The following is a 23,746-nucleotide window of genomic DNA, read 5'->3' on the forward strand; positions in this document are numbered from 1 at the left end:
TAATACATATATAAGTATCTCTAATTCTTTATATGGGTTTGCGGACTTTTAATTTGAAGAGCTGAATTTTTTCAAATCTATGTATACATTGATAGTTTGTTTATTTTTCATTATAGAGTGTCTTTTTTTTTAAAGAGGGTGCACTCAATGTTGCTTAGATAAAATAGCATCATGTTAAACTTATATTTAAGAGAATAGCAATTCAGTGGATACTTGTATACCTACCTTCAAGTTTATGAAAAAGAATCTTGTCATTTCTTTTAATACCCTGAGTCTGAATTTTGTATTTATAATTTTTTGCCATTTATTATAAAGTCTCTTATATATCTATCCCTAAACAAACAGAAAATATCCAACCTTCATCTACTGATTGATGAAACCAGCTCTGTCAAAAATCAAATGTTTTTATGTATGGGAGAGTGGAGTGGGGCGGGACTTGCCCTCTATTGTGTACCATAGGTCAATTTGTCTACTGTAATATTCAAAGTTTTGCTTATTATAAATTGGAATTTTTATTAAATTTCTTAAAATTATTTGTGATTTAAAAATTTTATTTATGCATTCTTGACATTTTTCTCTTGTTTATTTTCATCTACATCATGGTAGAATGTTTCAACACTGACTTTCATCTCACTGAATCTATTTTTCTAAAGGTCAGCTGTGTCTTATTTTGCTTCCAGTGCATACTTAAAATCAGTTGTTGAAATTTTAGTTCTTGGCAATCCTATTTTTTTTCAATATGACCTTGCCACTTTATCTCATAATTTCTTTGTAAGTAGAGGTGGCTTCCATGACAGTGAACAGAAATGCCTACTAAGAAGAATTTAAAAGGGCTGATTTTAATGCAACAGAAAGAAAGACCTCACTCCTCCCAAATAAAGAAAGAAAGCAATGTATTCTATTTAGGATGTCCTGCCAAATATCTGTTAATTTTATGTACTGATTCCAGTAATAAATAAATCTTTATTAAGGGTCTATACTCCTAATGAGTCTTTTGGGTGAGATATCAACTTGGCCGGGCAGCAAACCACCCCCAAACTTTGTGGCTTAAAACCACCACCATATATCAAGCTCACTATTTTGGAGATCAGAAATTTGGTCTGAGCTCAGCTTCTTGTCTTGGCTGAGCTCAGTCATGGGATTGTGGTCAGCCAAGGGGCTGACTTTCTTAGGATGACCTTAGCTGGGACAATTCACTTCACATGCGGGCTGTCGTCACTTGTAGGTCAGCTTGGGCTTGTTCATGTGGCAGCTAAGTAAATTCCCAAGAGAGAGCAGAAGCGTGTAAAGATCTTCGTGCATTAGGCTTGGAACTAGAACAGTGCTGCATCCACTGCAGTCTGTAAATCAAAGCCAATCACAAGTCCAGCCCAAGTTCAAGGGGTGGGGATGCAAAGTCATATTGCAAAGGGAATAGATGTGGAGAGAAGAGGATTGTGACTGCTGCTTGTTGGCAGTTTATCACAGGCATTGTTCTTGTTCTGTAGTGTTAATACACATTTTGAACAGGTTCTATTTTGTTCTTATTTCTCTGTGCTTATTTTCAAGTTAGGAGAGATCTAGATATTCTAGTGTTTGGCATATGAAAGGGTATTTAAATTGCCCTAGTCTCTGCTCAAAGTGCTTAACAGCCTAACTGGACCTAAACTTCTTACCAATGTACCTCCTTTGAGAAGTCTGACTATCTTACGATTTTCCTGTTTTGCTGCAAATTTGAGGAAGCCTGCATGAGGGATCACTAGCCACTTTAAATTTGAGGACTCAGCTTGGTTTTCTGCTTCTTATTCTAGAGTAGAAGGTTATAGGTTATATTATACACTTGCTGTCACAGTGATGATCATGATTCCATGTTTTGACTACTGCTTACTGGAACTTAATTTCCTTCTGAGTTACCTTACATGGAGAATCAGGATCTCCTGAGTTCAATTTCTGAAAAGATAATTCATCTTTGTACCATGCTCTTCACTACCTGTACTGAGACCTGTTATTGTTTCAGAGCTGGCAATGTTTGAATTGTTCACCCTTCTGAACCCACATCAATCAGGCTGTCAGGATAGGCATCCGCATTTACATAGCTAATGGCAATCCTGTTTGGTGTCATTTTCACTTCTGCTATGACTGGAGATCTCATTTACATAGTGGTGACCTTCCAAATTCCACTTCTGTTAATTTGATCTATAGGTCCTTCAAGGTCAACCTGCAAAATTCCTGCATGTTCAGAGGAATACTCTCAACTCCCTTATCCATTCCAGTTTCTGCTATCTAATTTTCTATTTTTTTTTTTTGCTTTTATCCATTACCTCCGCTGTTCATTTGCTATCCTACCAATTTAACAATTTTTGCTCTGACATTTTAGCATTCTCGTAGCCTTACTCCTTTTTTTGGCCATGGAAACTATGAAAACCCTGCTGTTCAAATCAGAACACTGCTGTGTTTTCCAAGAGGGTGCTTCTGCCCACATGGTGCCACCAAATTGTCCATTTAGATAAAGCCGATTAATCATTCAAGGTAAAATTCCACTCCTTTTAGTGAGATGAATAGATTTTTCTTATTTCTTTGAAATGAATTAATAGAATTAACTGTGTTGTTTGACATGATTGATTGAATATTCTGTTCTTAGCTAGGGATTGGAAAAATTTCCAATTTCATATTGTCAATAATAATCAGAAAAGCCCAGGTTGCAGTCATTATGAACAACTAGGTTTTATTTACCATTTAGAAGGTCATTGTTTTCTCTGATTAGCATTCTTAAATGTCCCTAAAATGTAAGAACAAGATATTGAACAAGGACACTGGAGTCAGACCCAGTTTCTATCGTTTACTATCTGGGGTCAAGCCTCAGCTTCTTCTGTAACCCATGGGTAATGTTCAATTATAGAGCCAAAGGGGATGTGATATGCGTGTGACAGGTTGAATTATGAACCCCAACAAATGCATATTCTTGATCTTACTCTGTGTTGGCTATGGGCATGAACTCATTGTAAATAGAATCTTTTGAAAGTATTATGTTTAGTTAAGATGTGGCCACTTGAAGGAGGGTGGGCCTTAATCTGGATTATGGGAGGTCCTATAAAGAGAAAGCCAGAAGCCTGAAGTCATGGAACAAGAAGAGAAAGGACAGGGCATCATGATCTGACAGCAGGCAAGGATAAAAGCCAAGGAATCCCAATAATTGCCAGCAGCCAGCATGAGAATGTACTGTCTCTGGGTGGAATCAAGCCTTCTGGCTTCCAGAATCATGAACCAATGAATTCTTCTTGTCTTGCCAACCTATTGTGTGGTATTTGTCACAGCGACAAGACAAACTAAGGCAATATGTAAAGCACTGAGGAAGCACTCAGTTAATGCCAGCTCACTTTCTGATTTGCACCCTACATATGGGCTTAAAATTATTGGTTCTCAGAAAAAGATGTCCATTTGGACTCTAACAAGGACTGGGATTTCAATGCACTGGCTCTGCCCCAGGTTTCTACATTTCACTCTGCTGGCCCGTTTTGGTTTTGCTGTTGGTAGCAGAAACATTGAAGAAACCTCTGTTGTTTGGAAAATGCGATGAGTAGCAGGGCTTGTAGCAAAGTTAGGGAAAGGTGAAAAACCTTTCTAGTCCTGGTGGAGATGCCAGGCTCAGGGCTTCTCTATAGGTTCTTCCTGATGTAGCCTCTCTGACTTCTATATTTGAGGAAAAGAGTGCATTCCCACTACTGTTAATAAAACTGGTGATAAATTTAAGATCACTCAGAGAAGCCTGCTGTCAGCATTCTTAAATGCAAGAAAATCATGATTTATTGCAGGAATGTACTAGGAAAATTAATAAAGTAATAGACAGAAGAAAGAATCTCCAATTTTGATGGTATTTTTATAGCCCAAATTTGCTGGCAAACATACTTCACTAGGGAAGAGCATGAGGTGGTGAAAATAGCACAAAACCAAAAATCTTTAGGTAAATGCTCCAACTTGTAAACTTGGACACATGCCTCCCTTCTTTGAATGTCAGTTTCTGTATCTATAAAATGAGAGTGTTGATTTATGATCTCTATGTTGTCTTAATGTTCTGACATGTCTTGATTATATTCCAAAGTACTGGAGTGTGGTATCACAGGCAGTACATCTGGAGAGACCTTAGAACTATTGTGGAACCCATTCAGCTCCAGTGTTGGCAAAAATCACAATGAGTATGATTTTAGTATACTTCCCAGAACTAATGCAAAGATATGAAGCCAAGTTCCTAGGTCATCTGAACCACTGCCTGGTAATAAGTTAGGTCTTCTTCCAGAACTGCTAAGAACTGTTTTGTGATCTGTGTTAATCACGAGATGGGCAGTTTGGGATGTATATGAGCTTCTTGTTACCTCTGGTCTGACACCAAGTTTGCCTTGTGAGACTAAATGGACACAGAAAAGAAATGTGTTCTTTCTTTCATAATAAGTATATGAATTATTAACTGCCACATACACTTGGGAGATATCAAGATCAACTGATATCAACTTATCACTGAAACATGAGCATATATACAGAAAAATTTAAATACATACATAATTAGTCTGTATGGTAGATATAGATTAGCTCCAGGTCAGCATGCTGACAGTATTGGATAATAAATCCTGTTCTGTGAGTTATAAACCAAATAACATGATACTTACCCTGTGAATGACTCTAAAAATTATTTTTTTTTCATTGGCAGGAGAGTGACCTAGACTTTCTCTCCAGATCCAAGAAAACAAGACTTTTTAATAAAGAGATAGATGTTTGGTTATATGCGTACATTAACTTTGAAACATAGGATAGCCACATAGGACATGATACATCTACAAATCTGAAGGTTTTAAGCAGAGTTTACACTACAAATACACGTGGGAAAAATGCCTGCATTCAGGTTGATTTCTGGCTACCACTGCTCAATATACACACACAAATATATACCCACATGTGCGTGCACCCAAGCTCAAGCACATTGCATACATATACACTTATATGTACACACATATATTCACATATATCCTTGCTTAATTTGTGTGATAGTATAACGGTCAAAGGTAAGGCTCTGTAAGTAGACAGACAAGTAGAAGCTTTGCAAATCTGATCTGTTTACAAAACTTTGTTGGTAAATGTAGAATATCAATAGTACTTACCTTATAGAGCTGTTGGAGTCCTCTCCACATACAAACAGGCATGGGAAAACTACTCAGACGTGGAAACACCATTTAACATGTCTGGAATATATGAGTATTCATACCATGTTAACCATCTTTATTTTAGTTAATCACGAAAGTTTCCTTTGACATCGGTTTAGTCTCAGACTCTAAATGGGACTATCAGAGGACTTTGGAACTAAACCGTTTAAAGTAAAAATTTTAAACTCCTTGAATTTTTAGATTAGAGACAATTTAGACTGTGTGTGGAATGGTCCTGCAGAGTTGTAGCAGGAAGACCAGGATAAATTGGAGTTTGGAGTTCCTTTTCTGTCTTACTGACACTCTCTCTCCAAAGGCTTCTATTTTCCCTTCATTAGAGAAGTTGTGGGCTTATAGAAAAATCATGCATAAAATACAGGATTGCCATATACCACCCTATTATTAACATTGTGCATCAACTGTTACAATTGATGATACCACATTTTTATAATTGTACTGTTGACAATTATAAAATGTGGAATCATAATTTTTATAATTGTACTGTTCGTAATTTAATGGAGTGTTCACTATATGGTGTAGTTTCATTGATTTTTTAAAAAAAATTGTATTCTGTTACCATATATGCAATCTAACATTTCCCCTTTCAATTGCTGTCAGATTTATATATTTCAGGGCTGTTGATTATGTTGGCAATGTTGTGCTACCATCACCACCATCCATTACCTAAAACACTTATGTTACCCAAATAGGAAGGCTGTGCATTTTAAAGCTTACATTCTCATTCCTTGGTAACCTATATTCTAGATTCTGACTCTATGAATGTGATTATTCTAATTATTTCAAATCGATGAGATCATACAGTATTTGTCCTTTTGTGTCTGGCTTATTTCACTCAACATCTGTTCTTCCAGGTTAACCCATGTTGTCGCATGTATCAGGACTCCTTTCCTTTCCATGACTGAAGGAAAGGAATTTCTTGTATGTATGTACATACGACATTTTATATTATACTGGTTCTCTCCTTCTTCACTCACCATACCTCTCATGGAGGTATGGAATTATATTTTTCACCAAATAGGCAAAAAGAATGGCTTTCTTTAAAAACATGATGACATTGATTCTGACATATATATACATATGGTAAAAACGGCCATTGAAAACAGTTGATATGGTAATTACTCTGTTTTAGTAGTTATGTTCAGTAACCTGTACAACTTATCCAATCACTTAATCAGACATCTAATTTTAGCACAGCTGCTGAAAATAAGAAACTATTGATTGAAAGGGTTAATCCTTGGCTCTTTTCATTTTTATACAGTGCTCCCCCATATTATCAGTGATTTGGTAAGAGTGATGGAAGAGGCAATTTTCTAAAAGATGTGATAATGTTCCTCTGCCAAACCATTCCAAAGCCTTCCTGTGACTGTCTACCCAATCACAGTGGCAAAGCTCTACATTTTAACTCATTCACTGTGCTTTTTGCCTGGCAAAATTGAAACCACTTTTCAAAGGAAGAGTTCAGCTTGTATTTGTGCAAACAAAGTCTTTGTTTGTGAGTAGACTTGACCTGAAGGAGGAAAAAAATGCAGAATGGGGTTAATTCTGTGGATAACTATTTGCGTATATATATATATATATATGAGTAAGCAATTCCAAGCTTAGATTTCCCTCTCGAATAGAATGAAAAGAAAAATTAGTGTGTGGGTAATGAATAGCCACAGCAAATGGCAGGGTAATCACAAAATAATCTGTTCCACAGACAGGGCCAGTTTTAACTGTAGGACTTCTAGAGCTTTAGGAAAGATGTAGCAGGATGAGTCATCATGGATATCTGACCAGTCTCTCATCCTCAGCCATATGGCTAGGTCTGAGGAAGCGCCCACCCAAGGGAGAACCAGGCCAAGGAAATACCAATGTGGAGGATTTCCTGGGTTGTATACCTGAAGCCAGCAAGGCTGTTACTTAGAACTGCCAGAAATGAGTTGGGCCAGGGGATAAATGCAACTTTATGCTTGAGGAGTAGAGTTGGAGTGAGTAACAAAGAAACCATATTCAGGTTGGGAAGATAAAAGAAAAGAAAAGAAAAATAAAATTCTAGAAAAGTTAAAATTAAGGGAAATGATGGCTATGTAGTTCTCTGGCATTATACAGAATAATCTAAAAGGCTTAAGGAGTTGCTGGAGCTCAGATATTTTGGTCCCAGTGTTGTAAAAATTGGGAGTTGCAAGGGTTAAATATGTAATGTAAGATTAGGCACAATTGAAATGTAGTCTTACTTTAATTTATACTTAAAGCTTTAAAGGTCATCAGTGCTTATTTACGTGTTTTTTTTCAATATGTAACCCAGAATGACACTGAATTTTTCATGGCTTCTACAGGTCAAAGGTATAGGAATGAATGAGTCCATTTGCTTTTCTAAACACAAGAATAACAAAAGTAATTTTTGTATATAAAAAGAGTTATAAGAATAATTAAACATTTAGGAATAATGTCTGAAAATAATAAATGAATTAAAAGGAAGGTTTACTTCAAAATTCCTTGAGATAGGAGCCTTCTTAGTTGTAGGATTACTGGATTTTAGCAGAGTTGTCAAATATGGAATCGTAATTTTGTGCTTTGAAATGGAAATAGGTACAACTATAATCTATGGCATAACATCTTTCAATATGTACTTTAAAATATATATGTATATATATTTATAGTTGTACTCACTCATAGGTGTATTTCAAAATATAGTTTCATAAATATATATTTTTCAATCTGTAGTTTCATATATGCATACATGTATATACATAAATGCAAATATTTCAGTTATGCCATAGTTTTTAATATTTGTTCTGATCCATTGCTTTGATTTTCTTCTTTGGGAACCCCTATTACACATATGTTAAAACTTCTTTGTTGCCTATTATATTTATATTTTTCCTCAAAATATTTAATATTATTTATTTATTTAACATATTTTCAGCTTCTGTTTTACTTGAAGCTTTTTGCGTGTGTTTATTTGTTCTTTTTTTCCATCTAGTTTAGTTCTTCATTTCTGAAGTCATTTTTAAAGATCTTTTTTCCCCCTGAGATCTAAAACTCATTTCTGAGTTTTCCTATTTATCATTTATGTTGTTCTTTCGCATATTATGTAGTTTTTCTCTTATGTCTTTGGGTCATTTGGAAATATTAGGTTCCAGTTTTCATGTATTTCTAGGCAGATCTTTCTGGCATGACTTGATTGTTTATAAGGATGCAACTCTAATTCTTAAGTTACTTTTTTATGATAATCTCTTTGCATGGGATTTTACTACAATTTTTTATATTTCCTTTTTTTCATAAAATTTGCATTCCTGAATATTTTAGAAGGGAGATATTGATCAGAATAGTTATCTTTAATATCCTAGATCTAGCAATCTATTTTCTACAATTGTGTGAAGTCTTAAAATATGTTCCATTACTTTTGGAGATCATCTTGTTCTTTTTCCCACTCCTGTTTTTATCTGGACATTCTATTTTTCTTCTTATATTACGTCTGTCTTTTTCAATTTCAAATCCATTTCAGCAGTTTCCCCTCTGCTGGTGTATGTCCTGCCGGCTTTGGCAGATTAGATAGGGCTGAAGCCCCAGTCTTCGTCAGTCTTTTAGCTCTTACCACAGACCCCATCCAATCACACTTGAACATGTAGAACCACTCCCTGTTACAAAAGCTTGGCCCACTATTGAGAATCTGCTGTTTGAAATCATCCTATTTTCTGCTCCATCAGACATTCATCTGCTTTCTTCTATTTCCTGCTATATAGATGCTAATATCACACAGGTATTGGAGTTGTCAGTGGTTCTCATTCTCAAATATTATTAATCATGGGGTTACTTGTATTTTTTAACTTATAATTTTGAAACAATTACAAACTTACAAGGATATTGCAAAAATAATACAAAACCCATAAAGAGAACTCCAGAATTCCCCCCACCCCCAGAAACCCAGATCCGTTAACTTTTAAGATTTTGTCACATGTCATATTGTTCTGTCCATCTCTCTCTCTCCCTCCTTCTTTCTGTCTCTCTCTCAGTAAATATCAACTATCTATCTATCCATCTAACATCATCACCTGTATCTATTTTCTAAACTTTTGAGAGTAGATTGTATAAATCATGCTCCTTTACCACGTAATACACCCAGGTATATTTCCTAAGATCAAGGATATCCACTTATGTAACCACATTAAGTACAACTATCAACTTAAGAAATTTAGCATTGATAAAAAGCATAAATTCAATTTATAAATCTTTTTGATTGTCACAATAATATCCATTTGGGTGTTTTTTCCTCCATTTTTAGAACCAGTCCAAGAAACACATTGAATTCATTTGTCATAGTCATTTTAGAATCTTTTTTTAAATAGTAACACATACCACATAAAATTTCCCATCTCAGCCACTCCAAAACATGTAATTCAATGGCATTAATCATATTCGCAGTGCTGTACTACCATTACCAGCATTCATTACCAAAACTTTTCCATCACCAAAACAGACCCTGCACTTATTGTGCATTAACCGTGCATTCCCTCTGTCCCAGCCCCTGTAAACTGTACTCTACTTTCTGTCTTTATGTATTTGCAAACTCCTAGTTATTTCATCTAAGTGGAATTATACAACATCTTTCCTTTTGTGTCTGGCTTATTTCATGCAAAATGATGTCATCAAGATTCATCCATGTCATAACATATATCAGAACTTCATTCCTCTTATGGCTATTATTCCATAATAAATGTATAAATATACACTTTCTCTATCCATTCATCTGTTGATAGATACTTGGATATCTTTCAGATTTTGCCTATTGTGAAAAATGTTGCTATGAATATTAATGTACAATATCTGTCTGAGTCCCTGCTTTCAATTCTTTTGGGTCTATGTACAAGGAAGTGAGATTGCGGGTTATGTAGTAGTTCCATGATTAACATTTTGTGGAATTGACAAACTCCATTTCACTGTGGCTGCAACATTTTACATTTCCAAAATCAATGAAAAGTTTTCCCATTTCACCACATCTTCACCAGCACTAACTTACTTACTACTTACTCATTTAATAGCCATTCTAATGCTTGTAAGGTGATATCTTGTTTTGTTTTGATTTGCAATTCTCTGAACTTTCAATTCTATTCCATTGGTCCCTATATTTATTCTTTTGTCAGTGTCACACTGTTTTGATTAGTGTAGCTTTAAAATAAGTTTTGAAATTGGGAACTATGAGTCCTACAACTTTGGTATTTTTCAGTAGGTTTTGGCTATTCTGGGTCCCTTGAAATTCTATATGAATTTTATTATTAGCGTCTAAATTTTTGCAAAGAAAGCTGTTGGAATTTTGGTTGGGTATGCAATGAATCTATAAATTGCTTTGTGTAGTGTTGACATCTTATTACTTCCAATCCATAGGCATGGAATATCTTTCCCTAATTTTCAGGTTTTCTTTATTTCTTTCAGCAACAATTTATAGTTTTTGGCGTACAAGTCCTTTACATCCTTAGTGCAGTGTCTGAAGCTGTACGTAGGTGGAGTTTTGGATTATGTTATTTCAACTGAAAAGTGACGCACTTCATTCAAGGTGGGTCTTAGTCCTCTTACTGGAATCCTTTATAAGAGAATAAATGAGAGAAAAAAGGCCTGGAGAAGTTTGGAGAAAAGCCCCATGGAATCTAAGACAGATGGAAGCTAAAGGAAAGAAATATGCAGAAGCTCAGAGAGGATGAGACTGAAGTCAGAAGGTGGAGCCATGTGTCTTGATGTCTGACAGAGGAGACCAAGCTTGCGGGTAGTCGGTCTTCAGAATCCATGTATTGCCCTGTTGACAATTTTCATGGCCTCAGAACTGAAAACTTGTAAGTTAACAAATCCCTGTTGTAAAATAAAACCCATTTCTGGTATATTGCATTTCAAGTTTAGCAAGCTAAAACACTTGGTGAAATTGATTCTTAGATACTTGATTGTTTTAGTTGCTATTATAAATTGAACAGTTTTCTAGATTTCCTCAGATTATTCATTGCTGGTGTACAGAAGCACCATTGATTTTTATGTGTTAATCTTATAACCTATTACTTTGTTGAATTCATTCATTAGCACAATTGATTTCTTGGATTCTTTTGAATTTTCTACGTACAGGATCATGTCATCCGGAAATGGAAATCTTCCTTTCAATTTGGATGCATTTTACTTATTTTTCTTGACAAATTGCTCTGGCTAGAGTTTCTGGTATGATGCTGTACAGCAGCAGTAAAAGTGGGCATCTTTGACTTATTCCTTTGACCTTTGAACATGATGCTAACTGAGGGCTTTTTATACTTACCTCTTATCATGAATAGAAGGATGTTCCCTTCTATTCCTATTTTTCTGAGTGTTTTTATCAATAAGGGTGATAAATTTTGTCAAATGCCTTTTCTGTGTCAATTGAGATGATCATTTTTTTCCTTTGTTCTATTAAGGTAGTATTTACATTGATTGATGTTCTTATGTCAAACCACCCTTGCATTCCTGGAATAAATCCCTCTTAGTCTTGATGTATAATTATTTTCATTGCTGTTGGATTTGGTTTGCTAGTATTGTGTAGAGGATTTTTGCATGTATAGTCATACAGGATATTGGTCTAAAGTTCTAATTGTTTTGGATATCTTTATATGGCTTTGGTGTTTGAGTGATGCTAGTTTCATAGAATGACTTAGGAGGTGTTTTTAGTTTTTTGGAAGAATTTGAAATGGATTGATATTACTTCTTATTTGAATATTTGATAAAATATACAGTAAAGACAGTTGATTTTGGACTTCTCTTTACTTGGAGGTTTTTTATTACTGATTTAATCTCTTGTTGAAGGTCTATTGAGATAAACTATTTCTTCTTCAGTCAATTTAGGCAATTTGGGTGATTTTAGGAACTCTTTTCATGTCATCTCAGTTATCTAATTTTTTGGCATACTGTTGTTCATAGTGTACTCTTATAATCTTTTTTATTTCTGTAAGGTCAGTCTTGATGTCCCCTTCCTACTCTGATTTTTGTCATTTGTTTTCCCTCTCTTTTCTTTGCTAGTCTACTGAAAATTTGTTAATTGTATCTTCAAAAACAATTAACTTGTTTTCTTGATTCCCGATATTGTTTTTCTATTCTCTATTTCATTTATCCATGTTCTAATCTTAATTATTTTCTTGCTTCTGCTGACTTTCTTCTACTTTGCTCTTCTTTTCCATTTCTTCCAGGTGTGAGGTTTGGTTATTGCTTTGAGATATCTCTTCTTTTTATTTTGAAATGATTTCAAACTTACAAACAGTTGCCAAAGTAATATAAATCTCATACTGAGAACTTCAATATACTTCAAATCCCAGATAACCATTCCACTAATTTTCACATTTTGTAACTTTTGCCATATTCTGCCTCTCTGTTATCCCTCTCCCCTCCCCCTATTCTATCATCGTTCTCCTCGAACACATAGTACTTCATGTACGTTTCCTGTGAACAAGGATATTCACTTGTGTGCGATTATAAAGTTCAAGAAATTTGACATTGATACAAAGTTTATATTCTGTATTTTAATTTTTTTATGTCCTAATCATGTCCTTCTGAGACCTTTGTCTTCCATTCTTAGATCCCATCCAATATCTTGCATTGCATTTAATTGCCATTATCTCTTTAGTTTCTCTATTTCTAGCTGTGGAAACATATATGCAACATAAATTTTCCCATCCCAAACCCTCCCAAACATAACATTCAGTGGGATTAATTATTTTACAAACATTGCAATATCCTTTCTATCTTTCATTACTATAACTTTCTCTTCATGCCAAATGGAAACCCTACATCCATATAAACTCCCCATTGCCCCTGCCTCCATCCCTGTACAGCCTGTCTCTGTGAGTCTGCATATTTCTTGATATTTTCTTTGTGGTTTCCACAGTGCTTAAATTTAACACCCTAAATCTATAACAATCGCTTTTGCTTTGATACCAATTTTAGCATTCATAAACTCTACTCCTAAAGCCCTCAATCACCCCACCTTCTTATCACAGGTTATGTATTTATATATTATGAGATCCAAATCACTGATTACATTTTATGTGTTTGCCTTTTAGTTCCTCTAGAAAGTAAAAAGTGAAGTGAAAAATATATATATAATAGTATTAGTATTTATATTTAACCAGGTCATAATCTTTACAGAAGATTTTTATTTATTCATGTCAGCTTCATGTTGTCTAGTGTCCTTTACTTTCAACCTGCAGAACTCCCTTCAGCATTTCTTGTAGGGCTGGTCTAGTGGTGATGAAGTCTCTCTGCTTTTTTTTTTTTTCATCTGGGGATGTCTTAATCTCTCCTTCATTTTTGAAAAACAGTTTTGCCAGATAAGGAATCCCTGGTTGGCAATATCACATAAATGTAGTCACTTTGCCACAGAATGATGACCAATCTAGGTCTAGGAAAGTCTGACCAGACCTTAATCTAATATAATCTAAAAATAGAATTAATTTCAGCGGATAGGTCTTTCAGCCCACCTCTATCCATCTCTTCACATCGATTTTCCTTTGTGGAAGTTTCTTCCTTCACCCTAGGTGGTCTGAGAACTGTCAATAAGAGTTCCTGAAGCCATGAAGTAGGCATATGCTCCTAGCCAGGATAAGTAGACTGCTATTTCCTATCAATTTTTAATTGCCTCTTAATTCAGCACCCCTCAGTTACTGCCACCTTTCAACTGGTTTCTGCTGTTCTCAGAAAGATGGTTCTGTTTTTGCTTGTTTACTACTTCTCTGGAGGCGCAGAGCCCTGGAGTATTTCACTACATTATCTTGGTAAGTCATCTACCCCTTGGTTTTGATGCATACGTCTATAAACTTTTGGATTTGCTTTCCTGTTGCTTTGATATTTATGGTATTATTCAAGGAATTAAAAACTAAACCACCACTGCTATCTTTCCAGTTTTAAACAATCTTATCAACATCTTATGCAAATACTGTTTTTATAGAATACATACTGAGAAATATTATGTAAGCTAGTTACTTCTAATTTATTTTCAATGTGGCATCTTTTATGGCTTTCTATTTTCCTTGTGCATGTTTCCTTAATTATCTTAGTTACTTCCTAGCAGCTAGAAGTTCCTTACAATGTAGGGTTAGAAAATTTATCCATGTTTGGGTCTTGGTTTTACATTCAAGAAATGTTAGATTTTGTACCATTCTTTGAGGTTTGCCTGATATGATACTTAAATGACAGAACTTCTCTAACTTTGTTGGCACAATGCCTGGACATACTAGACATTCAATATATTTGATGTTGTTTTTTCCCTTTGAATATTACTGTGATTTGTTCATACCTGAGATATTGCATGTCCTATGAGGGCAGAACACATGTCTACCTTATTGTTTGCTATATTTAGGGTCTTACAAAGACTGGAACATAAGGAACACTCATAATATATTGGACAAATTCATAAGATTTATGTTGTATTGCAGTTATTTTGTGATATTACTCTTTTCCTATAATACTACTACTAATAGCTAACATTAATTAGTACACACTAGGTTGTTTGATCTGTTCTTAGCACTTCATGTCTATTTTCTTATTTCAATGTCATAACAAGCCTACAAAGTAAATTCTGTTCATACCTTCATGATAGAGGTGAGGAAAATGAAGCACAGAAAATTGAAGAAATTCACCTTAGATAATAAATTGCCTTAGGAAGTAGACAGGCTAGATAGTGAACTCTTTGGGGTCAAGGTATCTTATTACATTTTGTATACTCAGTGCATATTCCTAAATGCTCACATGTAGGAATTAATAGATGGATAAATAAATGAAATACAATACCATCACAATATATATATATTCACCGGATTGCAATGATTCTTAGTAGAATATCAGATGATGGTTATATCATACTCATAGCTCGAATTTTTACCTAGGTGTTATATTGTGATGCAAATTTGAAATAATCTTTGGAAAAATCCAGCAGATACTAAACCACTTTAAATTTGCAGTGCTGAAAATATCATCATCTTCATTATGAATAACCAAGCCCTCCCTCATTAAAACTACTAGAGTATAATAACGGTAATGAGAATCGTACCCTGCATTTCTATGCTATTTTGTACTCTGCATTCTTCAAGAAAGCAGAAAGCTTACAATAAGATGAATGACATAACACAGTGGTAATCTTATATAGGAAACAACGTACAATTAGCTAAAAGTTATATAATGTGCTGCTAAATGAGGCATAGCTGAATACACTGTGCAAGTATTTAATGTGAGAGGAAAATTTATTATGTTGAAATTGAGGGAATTAAAACCTAATATTTCTACTTAAAATTCCCTCTCCCCTTTCTACTTCAATCCAACTAGTAATCTTTGCCAAATGAAGGTACTGGAGAGAAACAAAAGTGGCGGTATCGGTTTGTGCACAGGTATTTAATCATAGACCAAAGTACTTTTAAACTTTCTTTGAAATTTCCTTTGAGGCCTATTTTATTGAGGTTACAAAGTAGAACAAGTGACAGCATGTGGGGGCTCTGGCGACAGTTGGAATTTAATGTTAGAAAGGAAATAAAAAATATGTAATGCATAATCGACCTGCCAAAAACAAGTGAGTTATACAGTAGTGTCTGATTTTTCTATTCTATTATTTTAAAATTTTTCATGGGTCAAGTCTTGACCATTTTTTATCATAAAAGAAACAGAATTTGAAATTAATAAAATGAAACAAAATTTCGCTCTTTCTCATGCATGATCTTTTTAAATGATCCATACTAATTTGTCCATGTGTAATGGACATTTATTTTTTGCCTCATCACCTATTCTCTTCCTCTCATCAACAGGACAATAGTATCCTCTTCATCAACTATGTGGTTTAGGAGGATTGTTCCCAGCTTTAAGCCAATGGATGTACTCCATCTCTTCAACTTAGCCATTGGGATATAAACAAATCATAGCCAATGAGTTGTGAGGTGATGTTTATTGAGACTTCTGGGAAAGAGAATCTTTATCTCTTCTCCTGTATACTGCGAGGTTAGGATTTAAATTGAGACTACTATAGACATTTTTCTACCATGAAGCAAGAGTGTACACGGCTATGCTGATGGTATGTTGGACAGATTTGGTGAGTTAAGGTTGAAACCAGTGGCCTCAAAAGGCAGAATAGAGAATTAGAGGAAATTCTGATATAGAATAGCTGATACAGTTAGAGCAACTGTATCTTGCCTCATCTAAAGAATCCACACTTCGGACTCTTCCACTTGGTGAACCAATGAATTCCTTTATTTTTCAAGTCAATTTGAGTTGAATCTCTTTTTACTTGTAACATGAAGTCCTTAAGAATAGACATGGGCAACTTGAAAGGACACTATATAGGCAGAGCCGATCTAAGTAGAGAGCATATATTATGCGAAAACAAGCTTTATATGTTAAATTTTGAGTGATTAATCCACAAGTGTATAATCCATAGTAGATTTCATTTGGCCTGGTGCACAGAAGCCTTGATATTCTAGCAGGGAACACTGGTGGTCTACATTGGCAATGAATAAAATAAAATATTGTCTTATGTTTGCAGGGCATTCTGGTATTCATTTGGATATGAGTATATTTTGCGAGTACTAACACATCTGTGAAATGGACAGCATGTTTTTCTGTCCGATGTGTCTCTCCAAAGTAGATGGAGGTGAATGATAGAGTTTCTGGTTAATTATCTTTTACTGGTCAAGGTTTTGGCTGTAGGTAAGAGAAACCAAACTCAAAATGGATTTATTATCTTATATAACAAATTAGGTGGCTCTGGGTTTAATTTATCCATTGGCTCAATTATATGATCAGTGACCTCAGTTTTTTTCATCTTATCTCCATGCCAACTTGAATAAAGGCTTAGTTTTTTAGGTTAGTTTCTCTCACAGCTCCAAGATAGCTTGTTGCAATTCCAAATACTCTGCACAGATAATTTCATCCAGAGGTATGAAATAGAAGTCTTCTTGTATCTCTAAGAGTCAAGAAAATTAAAAGCCTCTCAGCAGAAATCACATTGTTCAGAATGGCATCACATTCTTATTGCTAAAGCAGTTGCTGGCAAGAGAAAATAAATGATTGAATGCCATCCACACATGGTCATTCATTCTCTAAGCTGCAGAGGAGTCTCCTCCCTGATTAGGGGCCACATAGAACAGGAATTCTGCCTGCAAGGAACAAGGGGAGGTAGATAATAGATTTGCTTGCTTTGTCACAGGAGTTTGGCCTGCTTGGTAGAGATCATCTGAATCTAATTTCTCTCTGACTCTGTGGCAATAGCTTCAGACCAATTTACTTGATAAGTGCCTATCATTTGCCATGAAATCCTTGCTGCTTCTGACAGTTTTGTTATACAATTCCATTGTCTCAGAGAATCCAGGATTGCAATCATGCCAGAACATATATTGCTTTAATACAACAGTACTCTAAATTCACATTTTGGAACTGGAGTGACAGCAATCAGGGGATGGGCTCAGCCAAATCAATCATCATAAATCAACTGCTTAGAAAATTTCCTTTTGCGACTGGCTAGTTATCTCACCCAACAAATTCCTACATTTTCTTCTCCATCCTTGGATAAATAGTGCAGATATTTGCCTCTATTGACTTAATTTTTTTGTTTCTGAATCACTTTGTCTTTATTTTGGGGCAAGACTCACACATGTGAGTTACATCTTGGAAGGTTGTCAGAATCACGTAAGAAAATCTGCGCTATCCCTTTGAAAACACTTAATAAGAATCTATCTAAATAAAAGATATTCGGTCCTGCTACCTATATTGATATTTCTTGTCCTTGATGGGAAAAATAGGAATGCTCCTCAAGGTATTTTAAGAAGATGAAATTGCAATCCCTATTACATATAGACCTGTCCTTGACATTCTATGGTTATCATATATTACAGTAGAGAAAGTACCAAAATAAGTGTAGTTATGATAAGATTTTTATCAATGTGTACACACTTAAAACAAGATTGGCCTGGTGTTCTGGCTGCAGATTTTGCTGATGTGCCTGAAATAATTACATCTACTGTTTATACAAGGTTTATGTGTGATTTCTTCTTAGGAATTTGCCCGGTCAGTTTCTGGGTTTTTTCAGAGGAGTCGTTTATAAAGGGTGGTAAACAGGGCTTAGTTAGTTAGGTCACCTAGTTAGGCTTGTTGAGGATAGAGTGTCAAGGAATGTCCTTTCACCTGCCATCCATTGGCCCTCAAGGACTAGGTCCTGCTCATGACTTACAGAAGTTTGCCAAAGGGGGGAAAAGTCTGCTTTTGAAAGTCTTTGCCACTTAGTTTTTTCTCCTTCTTCCTTCCTTCTTTAACCCTGATTGTCCAAATTTATTCTTTAAATGATACCATTATCTAAAGTGACTCTTCCCAAATGTTAATGTGTATGTGAATCCTTGAGAATATTTTTGAAATGCCAGTTCTAACCCAGTGGGCCTTTGGTGTGTCCTGAGAGTCTGCAGGTCTAACAAGCTCCCGGGGAATGCTGATGATGCTGGTCCACAATTTGAGCAGCAAGGATCTAGCATTTACCTTTTTCTTTGTTCTAGAACTTCCACATCTCACCTTAGAGTCTTGCCAAATGGTTAATTGTTATGTAGGCATTAGAGATGGGACTGTGCTTCAGTGCAATTAGTACTTTGAGTCCTTGAGAGTTTCTGCATTTATGATGTGGTTAAATCTAGAGGCTTTTCTCCCTACAAAAGGGCTGTTACTTAAGGTTTGCTCATGATGTACTATTTATTCTTGTCCCCAAAGAGAAATAGTTTGAAGAACAACAGCAGAAAGATTTAACTATATCTAACCTGTTCCATTGAAATGAAGTAGGGTACAGCTGTGAATGTCTATGCATCTGTGTTTTCATTCAAAATATTTTGATTAAATAGTCCCTCAAACTTGCTATGACTCCTTAACACCTCTTGGATCTACCCTGAAAGAGAAGGGAGAAAATGTTTTCTGTCATTCTTTTCTTTGTCCCTTAGTCCTTCTCTAGTTGCCTTCTATATCATGTCTTTGACACAGTATAATGTCAAACTTCTGGAATGCTCTTTGTATTTAGCAAGATGCATTACCTGAAGTTTTTTTTCTATGGTCATCCTGAAAAGGTATGCCTGTATGAGTTGCCTAAATTGAAGGTTGAAATCCGCACATATTTTGGGGGAGAGGGGGAAAGAAACAAGGGTAAGTAGATAAGTAGATGATTTTTTTTTCAGGATTTTTCTAAACATTAAATGGAGCTTAATGAATTCACCCAAATACTTGGACTCTGTATTTTGGAAATAGTCCAGATTATGACATCTGTATGTATAGCAAATATCAGTAGGATTTGATCTATTTTCATTGCTTCATCTGACAATAAGTTTCACCCGCAAGTTTATTAAGTGGCAAGGAAATCGAGGAGAGATCAAAGAAGAAATTATTGTCAAACCTATCTGCTTGCTTTGAGAGTGCAGAAACATGTTGCTTAAAAATGCAGCTTCACACGTAGACAATATGAAAGCTGACATGTTTAAGGCAGCCCAAATTCTAGCTTCAGCTAAACATAATTTAGATTTTAAATCAGACCAAATAATTTTAAGCCAAATAATGCAATCAGTTCATTTCAACTAATTTTTACCAAGACAACAGGTATTGTTTTTAGTATGATTATGTCTCAAATATTGCATGGGACATACTTATGCTAAAAAAATATAGACAAAACATTTCTCTAAAACTCAGCATCTTCTATTTCATCTAACTGTATTTTGAAAAAGTACTCTAGGGTATTCAACTATGTCAGCAAGGTTGAGAACTACCAAGAATATGTGTGGGATTTCAACCTTCAGTGAGTAACTCATAGAGGCATGCCCTTTCAGGATGACCATAAAAAAAAAATAATAATAAGTCCAGGTAATGCATTTTGCTAAATACAAAGAGCATTCCAGAAGTTTGACTTTATGTTGTGTCAAAGACATGGTGTAGAAGGCAACTAGAGAAAGACAAAGGGATAAAGAAAAGAATGACAGCAAACATTTTCTCCCTTTTCTTTCAAGGTAGATCCAAGAGGTGTTAAGGAGTCATAGCAAGTTTGAGGGACTAATCAAAATATTTTGAATGAAAGCACAGATGCATAGACATTCACAGCTGTACCCTAATTCATTTTAATCTCCCAGCATCCATGGCTGTCAGTTGTTAGAATTTTTGAAATTAAGTAAATCTATCACATAGATTTATTTTGTCTATAATTTAAGGTCATATGAAGCTTTCTCCTCATTACAAGGGTCCTTGGATATTCAGGAAGGTTTGAGGAGAGAAGGAAGACGAAGGGACATTTGGGTATAAAATTTAGCTTGCAAGAATTCTTTCTCCTTTTAAAAAGAGTAAGGGGCAGTGTGATGGTTGCTCAGTGACAGAATTCTCGCCTGCCAGGTTGGAGACCTAGGTTCAAGTCCCGGTGCCTGCCCATGCAAAGAAAAAAAAAAAAAAAGTAGGAAGGACATTTGGGTATAGAATTTAGCTTGAAAGAAATATTTCTCCTTTTAAAATGCATTCTATTGATTTTTCAGTGCCATGTGTTGTCTTGTCAACAAATAGAAAACAATATATAATGGCACACATACATTTGTAATATTAAACAGATTCCTAGTTTATATTGTAAACTAATATTTTCACATTGAAACTCTCTCTCCTCCCTAGCGGCCTACCCAATAATGTTTTAGCATAGTTCTAGAAGTACATAGAAGATAAAGGAAGACATAAAGGAGCAAGGATAGTTTGGTGGAATTATAGAAATTGATTATAACCTTTCCCACCTTGGAAAGAGTGAAGGGCAAAGGAAAACCCGTTCTCCCTTTTACCTGATTACATTACCATAGGCTGTTTTGATCTTCATTTTATAAAAGTCAGATTTAAATGGGATAAATGAACTAGTTGAAAAAAAATTTGTTAAAAATTATATAAAGGTTAATATTTGAATTGCAAATCATTGGAATACTATCAAAGTATTGACAGTATTGAGGATCATGTATGAAGCTGTTTTCTCTTGAGAAGGCAGAATAAGTTCTAGTCTTGAGTAATCTTTATATAGATATTATTGATTATCTGCTTTGAGTTATCATTGATGCATAATATAATTTTGCATGTGTTTTGATTTTTACCTGAGGAAATTATTCATTCTCACTAATCCACACTATGCCCTGAATTTTATTAGATGTTCTGTTAGTATTTTATTGAGACAAAGTTTTTTTTTTTTTGGTCTTATTTTCCTTTTGCAGATTTATATCCTTTTAGAATATGGTATTTAGATTTTAATTCTGTCTTTAAGCTAGAAACAAATTTTTGAATGTTGTCATTTGATGTTTGGCTTAGAGCCTCTGATAAACAGTTACCATATGGATTGAAGATAAAAAATATCAGGACTCTAGACGCTAGGTGTTAGCTTTATAAAATTCAAATTTTGGTTAATGCTAGATCTAGGAGGGCTGAGAACTTCCCTGTCATTTTTATCAATGTGATTATCTTTCTCAATCTCTAGTACATAATAGGTGCTCAACAAATATTTGTTTAATGAATGCATGGCGAAGTGAATGAATGCTAATATAAGTGAAGAGGGAAACCGTATTAATTTACTGATTAGCGATCATACTGTTTTCTTTTCTCAGTGCTATTTATTCATTTAACTGTGTTCTGCCCTGATTAAGTTCCAAGTAGCCATGAATAAATATGACTTCTTGTTTCAAATGATTTGCATCACATAATAGGAAATCGGGATTACAGGCTAACAAGAATACATTATTATTTCTTGAGCTAACACATGGTTATCATCTACAGAACAAGAGTGAACAGAGCACTGTTTAATGGAACTGTTAATTATTCTTTCCTGCTGAGGCCATTATTCATACAAAGGTACATAGACTATCTCCCATTGCTTTAGTAAACAATTACTGCTGGGACTTGTTTTCCGCATTTCATACTGGGACACATTGGACTTCTGGGTTGAGCTGTTGTGAGAAGAACCTAGGACAGCTGTGGATCTAGCCTGCTTAGTTAGGTTTCCTGCCTTAGTTTTATGTATCTTTGTGTGTTTTCATATCTTCAGGGCATGTGTTGTGCAGCGTAGCCCCATGCAATGATTCTCAACCTTGACTGCACATGACTGTCACTTGGGGAGTTTTACAAACTCCTGAGGTCCATTTCCAGAGATTCTGATTTCACTGGATCGAGTGCAACTGAGGATAGGGAGTGCTCTCTAGGGGATTCTAATGGAGGAACCTAGGTTAAGAAGTACTAGTCTAATGGTTAAAAACACAGGCTATGGGCAACCTATTTAATGAGTAGTTCCCCTGTTTTTCCTTCTGTAAAATGGGGAAATTAACAATAGAACCTCTCACATATGTCATGTGAATATTGAGTGATTCAATATATGTGAAGTACACAGATCTTTGTCTAGCACAGAAACCCTAATTGTTAACAATTATTGTTTGCTAAGTAATTTATCAAGCATAAAGGTAATTAACATTTATTGAGTTTATACTATGTGCTAAGTAGCATTCTAAGTGCTTTTCAATTGTGTCAGGTACCCTTCATCACCACTCTATGAGGAAGATATTGTTAGTACTATTCTGTGAATGAGAAAATGGAAGTACAGAGATATAGGTAATTTTCCTAAGGTTTAAAACGCCTCTCCAGTTCACAAAAATTAATTCTCAGGTATTCTGAATTCAGAGCCTATAATAAAAGTCATAAGTTGACTACAAAATGAAATATGTTTTGATAAGTACTAGACAGTTAAATATTTCAAATGCAATAAAAAATGTAATATCAGAACTGCTGCTGAATTATGTGCAACAATTGCTAAATCTGTGTATAAACACCTCATTTCCCTTCTATTTCTTGCCAGGAAATGGAAATTTTTAGGATACTCTGGTTTTTGACAGACATTTTATTTCTGGACAATTGACAATATGTATTTATCATATTCTCAAAACTTTCACTTTCTTCTATTATATTACTTGGGATATTTGCATGAAAATAAGATTTCATTTGAGCAGAATGTTTATTCCTTACCTCCCTTTTCTGAGGACATAACAATTTCTACAGCTGTGAGGTTCCAAACAGAGGGCTGCTTCTTCAAGTTGATAATAATACACAAACCGTTTGTGGTACCGTTTTTCTGTAATTATTCATCTGCATGTTTAAAAAAGAATAGTTGTTTTGATGTGGAGAATGAGAATATATTTACAAATTTTTCTAGCTAAAGTGCCATCAAAATTGCTATAGGATATTCTCAAAGGACTGAAGATTTATTTCCATTTGCCTGCTTTTCTGTTACAAGAAGAGCTGTGTCATTCACTTTGTTTCAGATTGAGCTTATGGTTAGTGCTTTCTGAAATGATTCCAGCACCTTTTAGCTTGTTGCTTGCATCTATGTCTCTGGCCAATATGCACTGTTTCTATAATTGTAGTGATTTATAGACAATTTCACTCTGTTTTCTCTTCTGCGATGAAATTTACCCAATCCCTATTTCAGCCAATTTAAAGGCTACTTAAAGCCATTCTGACACTCTTCAGGTTTGAGTTGGTTCTTGAGTAGCGTATGCTTGATTTTTCTCACATAGCAT

At 34.9% G+C, this 23,746-nt stretch overlaps 1 long non-coding RNA gene across 1 annotated transcript; it reads right to left on the minus strand.

Annotated features, from left to right (window-relative positions):
• Nucleotides 1–2,678: 2,678 nt before the first annotated feature.
• Nucleotides 2,679–23,287, minus strand: LOC143643746 (uncharacterized). The gene is made up of 3 exons (XR_013156363.1): nt 23,193–23,287; nt 5,130–5,210; nt 2,679–2,758 (listed from the first exon to the last, which is right to left on the minus strand). It is a non-coding gene; the product is annotated as an uncharacterized LOC143643746 (long non-coding RNA).
• Nucleotides 23,288–23,746: the final 459 nt, after the last annotated feature.

This window comes from Tamandua tetradactyla, chromosome 8 (genome assembly GCF_023851605.1).
Source record: "Tamandua tetradactyla isolate mTamTet1 chromosome 8, mTamTet1.pri, whole genome shotgun sequence".
Classification (NCBI taxonomy): Eukaryota; Metazoa; Chordata; class Mammalia; order Pilosa; family Myrmecophagidae; genus Tamandua; species Tamandua tetradactyla.